General features: G+C 39.5%; 9 non-coding genes across 9 annotated transcripts; 3 read left to right on the top strand and 6 right to left on the bottom strand.

The window, feature by feature from the left end:
* Positions 1 to 675: 675 nt before the first annotated feature.
* Positions 676 to 757, bottom strand: Trnas-cga (transfer RNA serine (anticodon CGA)). The gene has a single exon. It is a non-coding gene; the product is annotated as a tRNA-Ser (tRNA).
* A 1,744-nt stretch (positions 758 to 2,501) lies between these two features.
* Positions 2,502 to 2,574, bottom strand: Trnav-aac (transfer RNA valine (anticodon AAC)). The gene has a single exon. It is a non-coding gene; the product is annotated as a tRNA-Val (tRNA).
* A 2,954-nt stretch (positions 2,575 to 5,528) lies between these two features.
* Trnav-aac (transfer RNA valine (anticodon AAC)) lies at positions 5,529 to 5,601 on the bottom strand. Its single transcript has one exon. It is a non-coding gene; the product is annotated as a tRNA-Val (tRNA).
* A 3,568-nt stretch (positions 5,602 to 9,169) lies between these two features.
* Trnat-agu (transfer RNA threonine (anticodon AGU)) lies at positions 9,170 to 9,243 on the bottom strand. The gene has a single exon. It is a non-coding gene; the product is annotated as a tRNA-Thr (tRNA).
* Positions 9,244 to 9,975: 732 nt separating this feature from the next.
* Trnai-aau (transfer RNA isoleucine (anticodon AAU)) lies at positions 9,976 to 10,049 on the top strand. Its single transcript has one exon. It is a non-coding gene; the product is annotated as a tRNA-Ile (tRNA).
* A 1,299-nt stretch (positions 10,050 to 11,348) lies between these two features.
* Positions 11,349 to 11,431, bottom strand: Trnal-uaa (transfer RNA leucine (anticodon UAA)). The gene has a single exon. It is a non-coding gene; the product is annotated as a tRNA-Leu (tRNA).
* A 2,168-nt stretch (positions 11,432 to 13,599) lies between these two features.
* Positions 13,600 to 13,673, top strand: Trnat-agu (transfer RNA threonine (anticodon AGU)). Its single transcript has one exon. It is a non-coding gene; the product is annotated as a tRNA-Thr (tRNA).
* A 1,172-nt stretch (positions 13,674 to 14,845) lies between these two features.
* Positions 14,846 to 14,918, bottom strand: Trnav-cac (transfer RNA valine (anticodon CAC)). Its single transcript has one exon. It is a non-coding gene; the product is annotated as a tRNA-Val (tRNA).
* A 2,073-nt stretch (positions 14,919 to 16,991) lies between these two features.
* On the top strand, positions 16,992 to 17,063 carry Trnam-cau (transfer RNA methionine (anticodon CAU)). Its single transcript has one exon. It is a non-coding gene; the product is annotated as a tRNA-Met (tRNA).
* The last annotated feature ends 2,550 nt before the right edge of the window (positions 17,064 to 19,613 follow it).

Below are 19,613 nucleotides of genomic sequence, written 5' to 3'. Positions count from 1 at the left end.
GGAGACACCATAGTATTTCCTTTTTGCTTTAAACAGCAAAAAGTGTCATCACTCATCATTGGGAAAATTTATTCTAAAATGGAATTTTGTAACTTAATGACATAGCTAACACAATTAAATATTTTTAAAAATATAGTAAGGACACAATTCAATAGACGTACATTTTAGTAATCGTATGTGACCCTAAAGGGAGAAACTATGAAACATTACTAGGAAAACAAGTTTAAACGAATTAATTTACTTTGGGGTACGTGGTTTAGCAAAATTAAAACTCCAGTAACTGTCAAAACGACAACAAAGCCCCTAACCAAACCAAACCAAATCAATCCAAACAAAAACCTTGCTCTTTAGCTATTCAGAGTAACCATAATATAGCTTAAAGTTCAGAAAAATGCTTATCTCCTTCGTGGATAAGGTTTCAAATGCCTTTTTGAAAAGCCAAAACCTTGCAAAGCCCGGGAACTGCACTGAATGACGCTTCCGCCGGCGTCCAGGAAGGAACCAGCAAATGGCATGGCGAGAAAAATCCTAACTCTCTAGCGCCATCCAGAAAAAACAAAACCTTAGGTCGTATGTGGGAATTGCATACTAACGGCTAGCCCGTAGGCTAGTGCCCCACACAAAACGAAACTTGGCAAAACCGTGCAACAAGTACACTTCGATAGAAAGCACATCCGCTGTGAGCAGGATTTGAACCTGCGCGGGGAGACCCCATTGGATTTCGAGTCCAACGCCTTAACCACTCGGCCATCACAGCACCATATAGACTTTCCCTCATTATTCTGGAAACTAGTATAGACCATGTAGGCATGTATGGATATATCGTATTCCAGAGTCTTCTTTTCTTCTACGTTCCACGTCCACTTCCACACACTGTGTGTCACAGAAAAATCCCCCACTGCCTTCTTCAAGCCACTACAGTAGTTGAGTTTGTTCCCACGGTCGTAATCTGTTTTGTTGGCCTGCTATGTGCGGGGCAGTGTGCCAGGAACTGAAGGTAGAAATGTTACAAATCAGACATGGCTTCTCCTGTAACAGACTCAGCATCTAGAGGAAAATAAAATCCATTGCTTCCATACGGAGATTTTCAAGTATTAGTTAAATATAACAATCACTGCACCGTCTGAACCCTTAATGACTGCATAGGGGCTGAGCTTCTGAGTGCCAGTTTACCAGAGAGGATATGAATGAGAGGTGATCTTCAGACAAGTGAATGATGTAGCACTTGCTTCATCTGCCAGTCTTCCCTTCCTTTAAACCATAGAGTAACTCTTCAACATTCTTTCTTGTGCTCAAAGATAGACTTGTAGATTTCCTCACTCATTCTTTAACTGTCTCACTTTAGAGTCTAGATTATGGCCTCCATGTATGCGCGCATGCACATTTGTGCATAAATGGGGGGGGGTGGCATGCAGTCTCTAAGCTTTTTTTCCCCTCTCCAGTCAGATTCTTACTAGTTGAGGCACAACCCCATTTCCAGCTTTTTGGTAGATAATTAAGGATAACAATCTCATGGACTTTCCTACTCAGATTGGCTTTGAACCTTAGCTCTTGATTCTCTGTCTCAGTTTCTTGAGAAGTTTAGAGCCATCAGTAATTGGCACTATGTCCATTAAAAATATATATATATATATATATATATCATTTAAAGAAAATTTATGACTGTCTCTCCCTTTCAATCAAGCGTTCCTGGGAGACACAACAGTGTCTTAATCTTCATTTATTTTTACATATTCTCTCTATATCCACTGGAACCATTTCTTTGTGTATATACAGTAGATGCTTTTGTTTCTTGAATGAGTATCTGTTGCTTAAACCAATCTCTGTAACTCACTTGCCTTTTTCCTGTCTTAACTCTTGCCCACGTCTCTTCCTTCTTTACCCAGCATGTCACACTACAGTCACTGCATTGTTCCGCTTTCAGCTTCACCATCTCTCTCATTTCTATTCCGCCCTTAGCACAGCTTCAACCTGGGTAGCTGAACGGGGTTGAGACTATGACAGAAGTGGAATGCTTCTTGCTACAAAACAAAATAGCTCCTGCCAAAGGAACACTATATTTGACTAGAATATCTCTCGATGCACCCATTGCTGAATCATTTGCTTTAGAAAAGATTGTGTAGTCAGTAACCTGTTTATAACAATTCTTTTTGAGGGGAGAAGAGGGGTTGGTCCTTGGCCTAAGTGCTGTCCCTGAGTTGTCCCAAGGCTAGCGCTCTATCATTTGACACAGTGCCACTTTGGGCTTTTTTTTCCTGAGATTAATTGAAGATATGAATCTTGCAGACTTTCCTGCCTAGGCTGGCAGGATCCTCGGCTATCAGGTCCCTCAGATCTGAGCCTCTGCAGTACCTAGGATTATATGAGTGAGCAGCTGAGATCCATTCTTCCTGAAATTAGCTTTTTATAATTTATTCTAACATTCAGGTTGATGAATAAGTTGAGGGAGTTCGTTTTTGATCCTAAGTAAGGAAAGGGGGAAGAAAAGAAAATAACACAGATGTTTCCACCCGGTTTCGAACCGGGGACCTTTTGCGTGTTAGGCAAACGTGATAACCACTACACTATGGAAACCTCGCTGCAAGGAGTGCTGTTTTTTGTTTCCTCTAACAGTAAAGCTTTTTATCTGCCACATTCCGAGTGTCTTGAGCTAGATTTTCAGCTTCTCCCTGTATGAAAGTTCCACAGTTTCAGCCTCTTACTCCTGGTAATTTTCCATCTTCCTATTTCAGATGATCATAATAGCGAAGAACACTTCAGTCTAAGACAAATTTTTACAACCTATGATTTGGGGCAAGAAAATGAAATTATTTAATCGCTCCACCACTCAGCTTCTGCATCTATACAAGAGGCACATGACTTTAATGTTTTTTTCATATTCAATTATGTAAAATCAAACTCTTAAAACGCAAGTTTCTATAGCTTCTCCTCTCTAACCTGTCAACATACCAAGAATTTGAGATATAGTGTGACTTGAATTCTACAAAAACAAGTAAGATTTTCTTGAAACAATTAATTTTTATCGGGAGGGTCATGAGCATTCTTCTGTTGGTTCTTCTGGGTGGTGATAGAGGTGATACTGGCAGAAAATGCTACGATCTGATTTTCCCATCTAGAGAGTCTGGGCTCTGCCACGCTCTTGTGGTAGTTCTGCGCAGGAGGAGGTGTTTAAACACTAGAAGGGTAAATCCCATTGACTTTTCGTGAATGTGGGTCAAGGAAAGAGAAAACGTTCTACTTCCACAGCATATCCACTTTTAAGCAAAATATGGAAACACACACACACACCACTTTGATAAAGTTTTACACCCTTTCAGTTCTCATTTCCAAGACATCCTGCAAAAGGCTTAAGCCTTAAGCTGATTCTGGAAATGGCCGGATCTAGCCTTCCGCCAGCGCCAGTCGGGAGTTCCCCCCCAACACCCCCGGCCCGTGGAGCACTGCAGGGTGCTGGTTTCTGAGTTAGGAGAGAATACGGCCACAAAACTTGCCTAGCGACCAGAAGACCAATGGAATAGAACTGAGGACCCAGATATTAACCCACAGACCTATGGCCAATAATCTTTGATAAAGGAGCCAAAAAAAATTGAATGGAAGAAAGACAGCTTCTTCAACAAGGAGTGCTGGCAGAACTGATTAAGCACCTGCAGAAAACTAAAGTTGGATCCTTCTTTGTTATCCTGCACCAGGATTAACTCCAAATGGATCAAAGACCTCGAGGTAAAAGCAAATACACTGAAAACTTTACAAGAAGGAATAGGAGATACACTAGGTCTCCTTGGCACAGGTCGAAACTTTCTTAATAAGGATCAAGAATCACAACAAATCAGAGAAAGGCTGGATAAGTGGGACTGCATTAAACTGCGGATCTTCTGTATGGCAAAGGACATAGCTAGCAAATTAACTAGAAAGCCTATAGAGTGGGAGAAGATCTTCACTAAACATACAATGGACAAAGGCCTCATATCTAAAATATATCAACAGCTCAAAAAATTGAATCACTCCAAAACTACTCTCCAAAGAAACAACCATCCCATTAAAAGATGAGCTAAAGACTTAAAGAGAGTCTTCTCTGAAGAAGAAAAAAGAATGGCCTATGGGCACATGAAGAAATGCCCTCTGGTCATAAAAGAAATACAAACAACAACTCTAAGATTCTACATCACTCCAGTTAGAATGGCCAGGATCAAGAAAACTAACAACAGATGCTGGAGGGGATGTGGCCAGGAGGGATCACTACTACACTGTTGGTGGGAGTGCAAACTTGTTCAACCACTATTGAAAGCAGTATGGCAGTGCCTCAAAAGACTAAACATAGAGCTCCCCTAGGACCCAGCAATTCCACTACTTGGCATTTACCCAATCGTCCAGAAACAAGGACATCTTGAATCCACTAGCACAACAATGTTCATTGCAGCACTACTTACCATAGCAAAGATATGGAACCAACCCAGATGCCCCTCAGTTGATGAGTAGATCAACAAGATGTGGTATTTATACACAATGGAATTCTATGCTGCAGTCAGAAAGGACAACATTGGCCCATTTGTAAGGAAATGGAAAGACTTAGAAAAAATCATATTAAGTGAGGTAAGCCAGACTCAAAGGAACATAGGTTCAATGGTTTCCTTCATTTGTCATAATCAGTAGAAACCTTGGGCTCTACTAGCAGAGATCTGCAATAGAGCAAAATCTTGATACATAAGGCTATATAGTATGAAGCTAATTGAAAGGACCTCCAGGATATAGAAACAAAAGCCCTATAATGAGTGATTGTTGTCCTTAGTGTACTGTTATCTCTCATCTCTTTTGCTGTCCTTGGTTATCTCATATTGTTACAGTATTTCACCTGTTTATCTGATATATTGTATATATGCATATTTGGTTATTCGAAGTCGGATAGGGCAGGGAGGAAAACGAGATGAGGGTCGGGGGTTGGGGGAGCGAAATGGGGACTAAGACATGAGAAAGGGTATCAATGTTTGTGAAGTAATGCACCTTCTATCTGGTGAATATAATGTAACCCTTCTATTAATTACAGTAAAAAATGTATGGGGAAAAAAAAAACTTGCCTAGGGAGTCGCCTGGGGGAAAACACTCAAATAGGAGTCTAAGATCAAGCCCTACGGCAATCAGAGGACTTTTCCCGAGAGTATGGAGGACTGCAATGGGGGAGGAGGGCAAGGACGGCGAGGAGGGCAGGAAGGTGGAATCGGTCACAAAATTCCAGCGGGAAATTGGTCCTTCCATCCGATTTTCACAGTGGCGATTTCTAGAGACATCGGTATCTTTTATATGCGTTGCTGTTGCTGGCTTCTTAGACATAAGAGACAGACGTTGTGAAACACACACATGTTGGTTCTCGGGAATTCGACGGAAGGTGGTGTGGGAGGCAGGGTGTAGGAAAAGCCCTGGCTCATGCGTGACTCCAGGAGAGGACATCGTTCACATCCCCTCGGGACGCCGAGAGGAATATTCTGAAATAGATGATCTTTACTCATAAAGCAGAAAAACCGTACAAAATTTAATGTTTCCGCCCGGTTTCGAACCGGGGACCTTTCGCGTGTTAGGCGAACGTGATAACCACTACACTACGGAAACCTGACGCAAAAGTCTCTTTCCCTTGGTAACATAAGTAAGCAGGCTTAATGCTCTAAGTTTATAAATTAGTTTTGTCTTTTCCTTGAAGAAAATGCTCTGCAATGGAGTGCTATCATACTCCGTACATTATTTATATTTTAAACATTTATTTAAAAAAACGTAATACCTGTGATGGATGTGTATGGCCAGAGCATCTATCAATAACTACCCAAGTGCTAGTGAAAGAAGCCTTTGAGAGATGAAAAGAAACAGGGTATTTGTAGAGATTAGAACGGGAATTTTATAGGTGGAAAGAAATGGAATAATCCTGATTTTCTACAGGAAGCCAATGATTGAACAGAGCAAAAGGGAAATTAAATAGAGTATGAGCCGGAGGAAGGGAAGTATGATGTGAGAAACTGAAGAAGTTGGAGACAAAGTAGAACCACTAACCAGTTAACTTAGCTTAATTGGCTTTTCTAAAATAGCGTACTAAACTGCTGCCTAATACACATTATTTTCTAGTACAAATGAAAAAAATCACCAACATAAGACCATAAAATATTACAATGAAGTTTATAGGATTAAAGTAGTTTCTTTTCTGGTGTCACCTTTGAAGACATGCCTCTGCTCAAAGTGGTAGCCTAGCAAGCACTTGAGCCACTTGAGCACAGTTCCACGTCTAGGGTTTTACTGATTAACTAAATGTGAGTCTAATGAACTGGTTTCGTACCGGGATCCTCAGATCTCAGCTTCTTGACTAGTTGGAATTACAATCCTGAACCACTAGCACTGAGCCTAAAATCATTAAAAAAAAAAATTTTTTTTTTGAGACAACACAAAGCAACACAAAGTGAAAGTCAACAATAAAAAGGTAGTTAGAAATTTCCCAGATTTGGGGAAACATAGTCTCTACCCTCCTAAATTATCCCCAAGTGAAAGTAAAAGCACAAAGGAAAGTAGAAATGGTTAGCATGAAAGAAGGAAAATACCACATGATACCAGAGGGATATGTACAGGTTCAAACCAATGTATGGATTAGAAAGAGATGAAAGGTTGAAGACTAGAAAGTGTTGAGAAAGAAATGATGTTTTGTATTTGAAATCAGTTACTTGATCTACACTGAAGAATGGATACCACCAATCTTGAAGATAAAGAGAAAAAAGAGGAAATTGCTAGAGGTGGACAGATGGTGCTAAAAAGATATTGAGGACCCATTAGGAAAGAAATATCATTTCAATTATATAGAAATCCATTTTGGGAAGACCTGCCCTTTAGCAAAGACACAAGCCTTGTTGAAAACACTGTGTGTGTGTGTGTGTGTGTGTGTGCACACGAGTGCGCACGCATGCGCGCGTGCTTCTGGACTTTGTTTATGAGTTTCTTTTGCTCAAGCTAGTGCTCTACCACTTGAGCCACAGCTCTACTTGCAGCTTTTTTTTCTTATGTCTTTTCCTGGTAGTTCAGTGGAGCGAAGTGCCTCAGACTTTCCTACTTGGTCTGGCTTCCAAAGGTGATCCGCACATCTTGGCCTCCTGAGTAGCTGGGATTATAAGTATAAACCACAGACACCTGGCAAAAACTTTTTTTTTAACAGAGCAACCACATTTGTTATTTAGTGCTTTTAAGTATTCATTTCTTCTAGAGCTATACAATATCATTATGTTATATTTAGTTCCTCTGAGGATCCTTTTATTCATTATCATTTTTTAAATTTTAGTTTTTGCAGCTCTGGGGATCAGCCTGGGCCCATTGAAGAGCAGGCAAGGTCTCTACCACTGAGACACATCTCCATCCTACAGTCTCTTTTACAGTGTCCATCAGTCCTTGGGCAAATTACTATTCCTCTATGCTCAACAAAGGACTATGAGACTATTATAGCAAGGGGCAAGAATCTGAAACGCAACCTACTGCATGCAGAATTCTGTTCCCATTATCAAGAATAGGGAAGTAGATGTCTGTAGAATCTGACAATTTGCAGATATAGCTTAGAAAAAAGAACAGAGCAGGCAAAATACCTTCCATTTTAGGATCTGATATGCTTTCAGACCATTGATTAATTAATTAATTAATTGATTTTTTTTTTATTGGTAGTGGGGCTTGGACTCTGGGCCTGGGCGCTGACCCAGAGCTCTTCAGCTCAAGGCTATCACCCTACCCTGAGCCTAGGCGTTGTCCCTGAGCTCTTCAGCACAAGGCTATCACTCTACCCATTGAGCCACAGCACCACTTCGGATTTTCTAGTGGTCCATTGGAGATAAGAGTCTCGTGTAATTTAGTGTCTCCTGCTGGCTTTGAACCTTAATCCTCAGATCTCAGCTTCCTGAGTAGCTAGGATTGCAGGCATGAGCTGTCACGCCCGGCTAACTTAAAAATTTGTGTGAAAAAAATTGTCCCAAGCCTTTGAGTGTCAAAACACCCTTTCATTACCTCTAATTAATTGTTAGATTTTTTTTTTTGTCAGTCCTGGGGCTTGAATTCAGGGCCTGGGCACTGTCCTTGGACACTTTTTGCTCAAGGCTAGCACTTGAGTCACAGCACCACTTCCCGCTTTTTTCTATGTATGTGGTACTGAGGAATTGAACCCAGAGATTCATGCATACTAGGAGAGCACTCTACCACTAGGCTATGTTCGGGGCCCCAGATATTTTATTTTGCCACTAACCATTCTTTTAGGATGACATCAATTTCATTTTCAAAAATTTCTCTTGTCGCAGGCCGCAGTGGCTCATGCCAGTAATCCTAGCTACTCAGGAAGCTGAGATCTGAGGATTCCGGTTCAAAGCCAGCCTGGACACTAAAGACTGAGACTATTATCTCTAATGAATCACTAGAAAATCCGAAGTGGTGCTGTGACTCAAGGGTTAGAGTAATAGCCTGGAGCTGAAGAGCTCAGGGGCAGCACCAAAATATTCTATTGTCCAATCTATGATGGTTTAAAAAGGAACAGCTATTGTAATAGGCCACCTAGACGTCCTAGCCCACTATGTTATTATGATTCCTTAGCCTCCTTTAGATTAAGAAAATAACCAAAATGTGAAGAAAACCTCATTAAGAGGTGTGGAGAGAAGCTTGAAAAGGCAAGGGTTTAAATTCCCACCACTGGCCTTAGGCACTGATCTTTAATGCCCTTTGCCATTTCCTGGAAGTTAATGATACACGTGTCTCCAAAAACAAAATTACAACCTAAAAAACGTCAACAACGAAAAAGCCATTGGCTATTTAGTAGTATATTGTAAAAACACTGAATTCCAATGCTATCCAAATCAATATCCAAAAATAATATTCTCCCACTAGTCAAAACCAAGATACCTGGAAGGGCTGAGTTTCTGTCACTAGTTTCAGGACAAAGGAGCAAACCCAAACTGATTTAGGCTTAGTCTGCCTATCACTAAACTCCTAATGTTAGAACTAGAATTTTGTCTTACCTGTTTTCTGTCATATGGATAGGGAAAGCTTTCTATGAAATCGCTCCTTTTCCTGTCTTTTTCCAGCACTGCGAAGGTTTATTGGATGTGAATTCAAGCTGTTTGGTTCAGGATATATATACTAGGCAGATTACAAAATGTATATAGGAAGGATACAATGCAGGCCCCGCTGGGATTTGAACCCAGGATCTCCTGTTTACTAGACAGGCGCTTTAACCAGCTAAGCCACGGAGCCAGCTGCAGGAGGCACTCACTGTTATGTATTATTTGAATATAATTTCACAGTTTTGTAAAGCTGAACAATTTCAGAACTTATTTTATGGCGTGATTTGAAAACAATAGATTAGATACTTCAATCATAACCGAAGAGGGAGAAAGTGTAAAGATAAACAAAGAGACTAGATTGAAATAACTATCTCACCTTGATAATTTGTTTCAGTGTGGACCACGGACTCAAACTCTTGTGGTCGAACAAGGGGAAAAATGATTTCCCTTCACTGCGTTTTATACAGGCCTATTCTTTCTCTCTTAATGTGGACACGCAGGTGACAAGGATGCAAGTTCTCAGGTTCCCTGGACTCTGGAGAGAGCCGACCTATCCTAAAGGTCTCCAGGAGCGGAAAGGAAGCTGCGCCCCTAGCGCAGGGACCGAATCCTCCGGGCCGGTGGCAGCGCCGTGGACCGTACTTGGGATGCGCTGTTGCAGGCTCCAGCTTGGAGCAGTTTTGGGTTTGTCCCAACTTCAGGATGTGGATCTTTGTGAATCAGAATGGAATAATGGGAGGCTTAAAAATAGAAATTATTTCCCTAGGAGATGAAGATGGCTTTTTTAAGCCAAATTTGGGGTTCTTTTCTGAAAAACGATTGGACAATTTAAAAAAATGTAATTAGTTGTAGATAAAAAAAAAATTGAAACAATTGTTGTTTGACATTAATTTACATTTCAAAAGACTGAACTGCGCATCCTGGCCGGTTAGCTCAGTTGGTTAGAGCGTGGTGCTAATAACGCCAAGGTCGCGGGTTCGATCCCCGTACGGGCCAGTTACAAGTTTTGCAGGTGAAGTTTACAAGATTTACTTTAAGTGCATTTTTACAGCCTTCCGTGTACTTCCTGACTCGCAGAAATTCTTCAAAGATACATTAAATCATTCCACATCCGTATTGTTCTTTGAGTAAATATCAAGTAAATGCTTTCTCCAAAAAAACAAAGGGTACATTCATTTGACGAAGAAACCAGAAGCCAACATGTATATACTGTATTCTATCATGTATCTATCCACAATAGAATATATGATTGTTGAGTTACAAAGTTCATGATATTTCAAATCCTATTAAAGGATATTATAGTGGTTCCCTTACTTTTTTCTTTTTTACATTTTTTATTAAAATATTTTTTATCAACACTGATTTTTTTTACATCATATTCTTTAAAAAAAAAAACAACAAAACATGTATGAGACCAAGCGTCCCTGGATGCTAAAGGGACAGGTATAGTTAACCTTATTTTGAGCAAGAAGATCAAGAACACAGCACTTAACAGCTATGTTGTGGTCTAAATCCTGCTATGGTTCCCTTACTTTTAAAAACGAATCGCGTTTAGGACACTGGCATTTCAATCAGTTGGGGAAAACACAGGTATTCCATAATGGTGCTGGAATTTCTGGTAGTTTCCTGGAAATAATGTAGAGTTGTAAATAGATTATGTATCCCATATATTATAACAAGGAAAAAGCATATAAGTGAAAGTATAAAATCCAAATCATAGATATCCAAGTCCGGATTTTGTAATGATTTTGTAAGGAAGATAGGTATTAAAAAATAACAAACTGGGCTCATCTCCTTATAGTTTATAATCAAAAAAACTTAGTTGAGTTTACATTTAATGATCTTCCTATGTCATAGGAGAAAAATCTGACAGCTGTGTAGAAAAATTAACAAAGAATACTTATAAGCAATTCACAGAAAAGAGAATACAGTTAGTTGCCTTTTTAACATATAGAAAGATGAACCTGGGAAACACCAAATAAGTCAGCACAGAGGGACCATTTTCACTTTTCAGACTGAGAAAAACAAAATCAAACAAGCTCATTCTCTATTGGTGAGGAATTAACCAGGCCCTTTAAGGTTCTAGAGAGAGGGAAAGCTTTTGTAAAGTTGGTTTATCCAATGCAACCTTCAGTAACAATGAGACTGCACGGTGGGTGGTTCTCATTTCTTGGGGTTAATAGGCAAGTAACGCATCGGATGAATTTCTCTTAGAATGCTAAAAATGCATTAAGTGGTAATGATTTTGCAAAATAGTTGAGGTTGGAGTAAGAGAAAAACAGCACACGCGACACCTACCGAGAGTGGGGTTCGAACCCACGCGGGCACTAGCCCATTGGATCTTAAGTCCAACGCCTTAACCACTCGGCCATCCCGGTAACCACAAGATGCTGGGCAATCATTTCTTTTATTATAATCCAGTACATTTTTGTTGAAAATACATCTGGTGGACTTTTAAATACACAAAAGTAATTTAGAGGAAATATTGCTTCCAGTACTTTCAGAAAACACTTTCCTCTTCACACTATCGCGTCAACGATTCTAGAGAAATCTTCTTAAAAAAAACAAAACAAAACAACTTGATTTGGAAACTCAGTGCGCTGAGGGGATGACACCTGTATTTTACCAAAAGCGTTGGCTGTTTCCCTCCTCTCGCCCACCCCCCCTTTTTTTCTTTCCTTTTTTATTCAGAGACCACCTGAATTCATCCTATGAATTCAACCCTCCAGTCCAGATACACTGAGATGCTGGAGACATCCGGCTTGGGGCCCAAGGGATATTACGTTTAAACGAAGTGTTACTGTAGGGGACGCAGAAGCAATTCAAATTTGGTTTTTAGCTCAATATGTCCACGAAAGGCAAATAACCTATATATATTTTATATATAGTAAATCAATGTTATTAAAAGATGACATAAAAATCCATGAGGCCCCGAAAAGAATTACTGGAAACCCTCCAGTTAATCAATTCATGGCCCTCATCAAGAATTCTCAGGAGGTTGAGTGAGGATGATTTATGGAACAATAGATAGAGTCTTAGTTTTCCAGCCATAATTACTCAGCTAAGGCTGCTTTGGCCCCACCCTACCCAAGTTTACAAGCAAGGTAGAAATGAATCCCAAAGTAAATCTTCCGACCTAAAGCTGAAAGGGTTTCTCTACTTAAGCTGTAGAAAGTTTAGGAGGGCATTGCCTGCAGTATCTTGGAATGAGAAACAAGTGTGTGAACTTAGCAGTTTGGCTAAGAAGATTCACGAGCAGAATGGTGAACCAGAGCGAAAATTAAGCTAAAATCAAGAAAAGATTTTTATTATGGAGGCTGAAGCAGGTGGACTTTTTATGATTAGAAATTTAAAAAAGGAAAGCCTGGATAACATAGTTAGATGCTGTCTTAGAAACAAAACAAAACCCAAGAGCCCGGCCCCTAACAAAACAAAACAAACCCCAAAGAATTGGTTTTCATTCAGAATTTAATACAGAATGCTGTCAGGAATTGTAGTCCAAAAGCTAAGTGACTCTGTAAATGTTTTAAAACCCAGAGTGAATTCAGGCAGTCTCTAACAGTAAACAAACAAAACAACCCTAATGATGTTACAGACAAACCCCATTGATTATATATGAGTCTTACAAAATCTTAAGGGTGTTCTCCTACACACACAGGCTTCATAACAAACCCAGGTGAGGCAAGAGTTTATTTTCAAGAGGGTTTTGTTTTGTTTAAAAAGAGTTGGCAACATTTTTCCAAATCTAGATTTTTTTTGGGGGGAGGGGAATATACACTGTATATACACTCACATCTGTACTGTTGCAACAAGAAAGCAGACACAGCAACACAGGACTACTACAGCCTCATCTGCTCACATGTTGGGTGACAAGTAATAGGATTTCAGTGCAAAGTGACTTCAGAGAAAGGGGTGGGGAGAGAAATGGGGAGAAAAACATGAGAAGGGGTATTAATGTATGAGAAGTAATGTACCTACTACCTGGCGAATGTAACTGTAACCCCTCTAAACATTATCCTGACAATTAAAAATATAAAAGAAAAAGAGACTAGGGATATGGCTCAAGTGACAGAATACTAGGTGAGAGCAAGGCTTTGAGTTCAAATGCTAACACCGTTACCAGAAAATGTATACATATATGTATATACATATACCATGCACACACACACACACACACACACACACACACACACACACACACACACACACCACACATGCATCCAGGACACTCTATCTGTGAGGGAACAGATAAAACAAGAGCTTAGGCAGACTAATTTCTAGTGTCAAGGGATGTAATGATTCTCAACAATGTGTCTTCCTGGTCAGTTTATAATGTAATGGTGTCCTTGGGGTATAGAGCAATTTCCTGAAGAAATTTCCAGGTTCAGTGCTTGCTTATTTTGTAACAAGAATGTTCTTTTCTGGTTTTGACTCAGGTCCAAATAAATGTTTGTCATATTTCAAAGAAATAATCCAGATGAAATCCTTGACAGAGATGGAATTTTGTAGAATAACCAAAAATGTAACAGGAGACTATGCTTTGTGTGGCCTTGTGGCTTAGCTGGTTAAAGCGCCTGTCTAGTAAACAGGAGATCCTGGGTTCAAATCCCAGCAAGGCCTTTTCTTTTTGTGCTAGGCTTTAAATTCTTATTTTTAAATAGATTTCTTCACCTGATGAAGGTACATTCAACTCCTTGAAGATTTTTACCTAATGAGGCAGTTAAACTTGTCTTGATATTTGAGGCACTTTGTAGACAAAGGTAGTTGTATAATTTAGAAATACTTACCATAAGCTGTGTGTGTAGGTTAAGGGTAGAGTATTTACTACTGTGAGTGAAACCCTTCTCACAAACAATTTCCAAGGAAGGAATTAGCATATTTTATACTGGAAATTTATCATATAGTTACTTTCCACAGTTCCTAAGAAACATACATTTAATATTATTGTGTTTATTACAACTTAAAGAGGTCAGAAAAATAATTGGATGTTGTGATACTTATTTTCCTTTGTAAGTTTCTAAAGACTCATTGAATAATTTGAGTAGAGGAAGAATAGGATGACATCTTTAAAGAAAGACAAAAATGATTTGTGATCCATCACCAAGACACAACACACACACATACAGAGAATTATGTTTTGTCCGCTCTTGCTCTTTTGTTACTCTAGGACATTATTTTCAAAGAATTACAATCTACCAATGCATGTCTTCATCCTTACACTTTGCACAACATTCTTGCCCCTGGTATTACTGTCAGCTTCTTGCTTGTTTGTTTCTGTAAAGAATGAATTGTATGAGTGCTCTCAGGAATGTTTGGAACAATGCGCTGTGTAACATTGGCTACATAATCTGTGGATTAGGTGCAAAATGAAAATGCCCCTTGTTTTTAAACTAAGAATTTCAAACTGGCAATAGTAGAAAAATTAGATTCTTGACTTTGATATTTATGGCAAGTAGCAGGCACATGACCTTGTTTCTATTTGGAAGTTCAATCATTTGACAATAGACGAAATTTTAAGATACCTTGAAATGGAACGAAAGCTAAAATGATGGTTATGGGTATATAAAGAAGACTAATTAGAGGACTGAAGGTAACTCTTCCCAAATGGGAATGGTGTTTCTTTTCAATTCCAGTTATTTACGTGGCACCTAGATTGGGGTGATTTCGTTCGGGTAGCTCTTGCTTCAACTAATTCTGGTCTCCTGGTGTTTCGGGGCTTTTATTGGCTGGCACCACTCTCTTTTTTGAATAAACCAGGTCTCTAAAGGATTAGAGAATAAAAATACACAGGCTGTTTCCGCCCGGTTTCGAACCGGGGACCTTTCGCGTGTGAGGCGAACGTGATAACCACTACACTACGGAAACCCCTCTTGAAAGTGCTTACTCTCTCCAGCAGATCTAAAAAGTTTTGGGTATATTAGCATTAGTTCCTGAAAACTAAGGTCCTGCTTACAATTACATTTTAAAATCTGATCAGAGACCAGCACCATGGTGAATTTAGGAGCAAGTGGTAGAGCAAAAAATCCTCAGGATACGGGCCTAGGCTCCGAGTTCAAGCCTCAGGACCAAACACGCACACACAACAAACTAACCCTTCATACTGGTGAAATAATGAGTGATCATTCCTGAGATTGCTTGGAAGGGAAGCTCGCATTTGATTTCCCTCCCTCCCTTGCTCCCTCCGTTCATACCTTCCTTCCTCTCCTTTCTTGTGTCTGTACTGGGGCTTGAACTCCCTGCCTGAATCCGATCCCTGAGCTTTTGTGTTCTACCTACCAGATGTTCTAGAGAAGGAAAGCCCTATCAGGCACAGTGTCACTGATGAAGTCCGGGCAGTTCTGAGGGCCATTACAGGTTCCGGGTGTAACTGATGGGAACCTTTCTCCCATAAACCCAGCAGTCAACGGCCCAGAGGCAATTTTAGGACTGACTGCTGAATAGACATGGCCATTGTGCAGTGCATCTGGAGACCAATATTCTCATCACTGCCATCTTTCAGGTAGCGCTAATATACAGGGAGTAACATGTTTTTGGTATACTCCCTCTGTCCAAGGCCACCAGAAACACCAGGCTTCTGCTTCCATCTTATAACCTGGACACTGGTAGTCAGTGGAGTCTTAATTCAGTTCTTTTTTTAAATTATTTTTTACTGTAATTAATAAAAGGGTTACATGATATTTGCCAGATAGAAGGTGCATTAATTCACATATATTGATACCCTTTCACATGTCTTTGTCCCCATTACCCTCCCCCCCACCCCCCCACCTTAATTCAGTTCTTATATGGAGGTCTTTCCAGAAGTTGTACAATCAAGAATAAATTTAAGGGCTTGAGGATTCAACATGTTGAAATGCCACAGCAAGATAATCTTAGTAAAGTACCATTGGATCCAATGGTACTCCAATGGTTTCATTAACAAACTCAGTCTTCTGAGATTCGTGTTCATCTGCAGCCTGTATCACAGAGAGCTGTTCCATTGTACTGTTGAGTGCTCAGCTGAAGAGCTAGCAGCCATAAAATATATAAATATATATTCCAGTCACACACACATATATATATATTTCACCTCCACCCCCTCCCTATCTATCTATCTATCTATCTATCTATCTTTCTATCTATCTATCTATCTATCTATCTATCTATCTATCTATCTATCTATCTATCTATCTACCTATCTATTCTAAGTGGTAGTTAGTTCTGTTATGGTTCACACTAAGGACATTACACAGTCAGGTCCCAGGTCCAGTTCTGGTGGGACCTGGCTCAGGAACCATCTTGTCCACATGAATCATGGCATCTACTTTTCTCATGCTCTTCTATTATTTCTTCCTAATATATCTGCCATAGTGTCTCTATCTGGCTTTTGGAGAAAAGGGTAAGAAAATCCAAATGGAATATCCTCATGCTTATCCTGGTCCTGGAAAAATAAGACTTAAATGAAAACAAAGAAAGCTTGAGAAGACAGGAAGGGGAAGTTTGGGCAAGAGGAAAGCTGTAGAAGGGTCTTGGCCAAATAGTAGAAGATAAAGCGTCAGAGGTTTCTGTCAAAGCCATTGGTGTGAGATAGCCCACTGGGGCTATGAAAGCTGTCTGCTGACAGGACTACAAATGAGCCCTTTTCTAGAGGACAAAGACGGTCGAATACTCTCCTCCCTAAAGACAGTGAGTCTCCCTTTGTACATTCCTCTTTTCTTTCCAAGTTTGGGTTTCTGAAGGCCCTGTTCAACGTACCGTGGAAGAGACGAAACACTTCGTATCGTCTTCGATAGAGTGGGAAAGAGTTACTTATCCAGGGGGACAGAGTTTTTTGGTTCAGGAGAGAGAAAGAAATAAGAAAATGGAAACAAAAACTAACAAAATTGGAACTAAGTACTAAATTTACTGCATCGAAATGACTATATCCATGATAAGGAAATAAACCAACCACCTATTCTCAACAGCAGAGTGGCGCAGCGGAAGCGTGCTGGGCCCATAACCCAGAGGTCGATGGATCGAAACCATCCTCTGCTATCTTTATGCTTTGCCATATACTACCCAGCCTTTAGGGCTTCCAAGATATAAAGCTTTTTGAGACTCTGTGGCTGTACACCACTTTTAGAAATGTCAATGACATGTTTTTGTCAAATGTTTACCCTTTTAATCGTTTTAGAGAGAAATAAATCCTATTTGGAAAAAGAAAGTGACAAATTGTACATTTTTCTCTAGTAAGTTAACTTTTATCTTCTTGTAAATAGAAAATCTACTGAGGGAAAATTTGACTGTGTAGCTTCCTGCATCTACAGGAAAACAAATCACTACTTTTTGGAGTGTGTGTGTGTGGCTCAGTAATTGGTTACTGAGAATCAATGCTACATTGGCTATTTACTTCGGTGGGAATCTCCTGCTTCTTTCACCCCTTTGTTTATTCCTATACATGATGTCAAGTTAACAATTATGTAGTGAAATTTCTAGCTGAATCTATGTTCCAATAACTTTGGAAGCGATCTTTTGTAGTTTCTTCCTTCCTTATTTACATAAACTAGATTCCTGGGATTGTCAAAGGAAAATCCAAATAGTAGAAATCATTTGGATTACATTAAATATCACTGTGTACATTAGAATTCCATGGACAAACTCAGAAAAGAATGCATCCTGTTGTCTCTCTTTGAAGCAAACATAGGGCTTCTGTGTTTCTAAATATCATGTTTCTGAGTTGCCTTTACCAGGCCTCACTTTCCCCTAGTGTATCTGGTTTTTATTTCCCCTGAAATGACTTTGTTCCCTTAATCTTAAGGGAAGTACATGTAGGAATATCTCCTGTGTTTGCTGTAAGCTTACCATATCTCATTTCCCCTAGTGTATCCCACTTCATTCCCCCAAAATGGGAACCCTTAATCTTAGTGAAGTAGATGGACCAACTTTAAGCTTGAGTCTTTGGATTCCTGGTAGCTATTTACCATGCCTCATATACCCTAAGCGATCCTGCCTCGTGACTAGTGAGCAGAGCATCTGACTGTACTCTTGGCAGTGGTGAGATGGAGCTTGGTAGAAAAGTGCAACCCAAATCTTTAATTCTTTATAGTGGCTAAGGCTTGGTAAAAGATAAGGCAAGAGATTCTGAAATTAGTGCAGGTTATAAGTTAGAGCAAGTAAGTTAATATACTGATATCGTAGAGCTAAGCATCTTAGTATAGAAGAAGGAACACATACACTATAGAATGGAGGAATGTGAGGGACAATTCTTCAGAGATGGGTTAGCATTGGAGGTTTGGGTGTGAATTCATCAGTTCTAAAATATGTATACATGTGCATACACAGTGTGTGTACTGTGCACACACAATACATTAAGTATCCACATGAGCGTGCATGTGCATGCAACACTTCCTTGTCTGTTCATTAAAAAGATCAAGAAGCAGCTATCAATGAATTTAAGATTTCTCTGTCTCTCCTTTCCCACAGATATCAACTTCTATATATTCCCCCACTGAAAGGAATCAGCATATCTAACTGAATGACTTGAAGCCTGGGGCAAAATAGAAGTCAATCCTCAGTAATTTGTTAGGCTAAGAAGAAAGTACTCTAACAAATCACAGTGGCATGTTAAAAGGACTCAGAAAGAGTTTGCCATTTAGAAGGATAAATTTGAATATTCTGAATTAAAAGCCATTAAACCCAATGGCAAAAAAAAAAAAATCCATGATCTTGAATAGATAATGAAGAAGAGGGAGGGCTCTGCTTTTGTTCCAAACAGTTGCTGAATCGAAGCTGGTAAGTAGAGAGAAGCTTTTTATGTTGCTTTTTATACTTTATCTTCACTCTCATTCTCACAATTGTTTTCTAAGCCTAGCCATAGTGAACTTTTCATATACCAAACTATTCATTTTCTACCTATTTTTCTGACTGTTCTCAGTCCACATGAAAAACAGAATTGAGTGGGGCTGATATGAGTTGCTTTTTTTTTTGTAACATGTCAGTGTTTTTAATAAAGAACAGTGCTAATTTAATCTTATGAATCATAAGTTTTCTGTGCTTCCTTAAAAAAAGTCTTCTAAAAAAAAAGTCTTCTAAAAGCACTTCTTCACAAAGTTTAATCATTTCCCCAAAATGTATTTGCCAACAAATGGTACAATTTAAACATTGGAAGATTTACTCTCTCAATGAATTGTGTTTGCAGGAGCCTAAAAACAGTTTGATATGAAGCAGAATCCTTTAAAAATATACTTCCATAGCTTCATTTAAAAACTGAGAAATAGCAGGGCACTCATGGCTCACACCTGCATTCCTAGCTACATTGGAGGCTGAGATCTGTGGATCACAGTTTGAAGCCAGCCCTGGACACAAAAAGTCCCTGTGAGACTTTCATCTCTAACCACTCAAAAAACTGGGAATGGAGCTGTGGCTCGAAGTGATGGATTTCTAGCCTTCAGCAAAAAGAGCTCAGGGACAAATTCAAGCCCTTCTACTTGAACTGAATAGGGTTTAGGAATCCTTTCTTTTTTCTTTTGAAGAGAAAAACTTTTATTTCATATTTGCCATGGAAGTTTCATGTTTATGCTTGAAGGCTGTGATCACTCTAAAATA

The sequence above is a fragment of the Megascapheus bottae genome, chromosome 22 (genome assembly GCF_031878675.1).
Source record: "Megascapheus bottae isolate mThoBot1 chromosome 22, mThoBot2.hap1, whole genome shotgun sequence".
Taxonomy (NCBI): Eukaryota; Metazoa; Chordata; class Mammalia; order Rodentia; family Geomyidae; genus Megascapheus; species Megascapheus bottae.
Note: the sequence above shows the minus strand (reverse complement) of the source record. Positions and strands in the feature narration are given on the sequence as shown.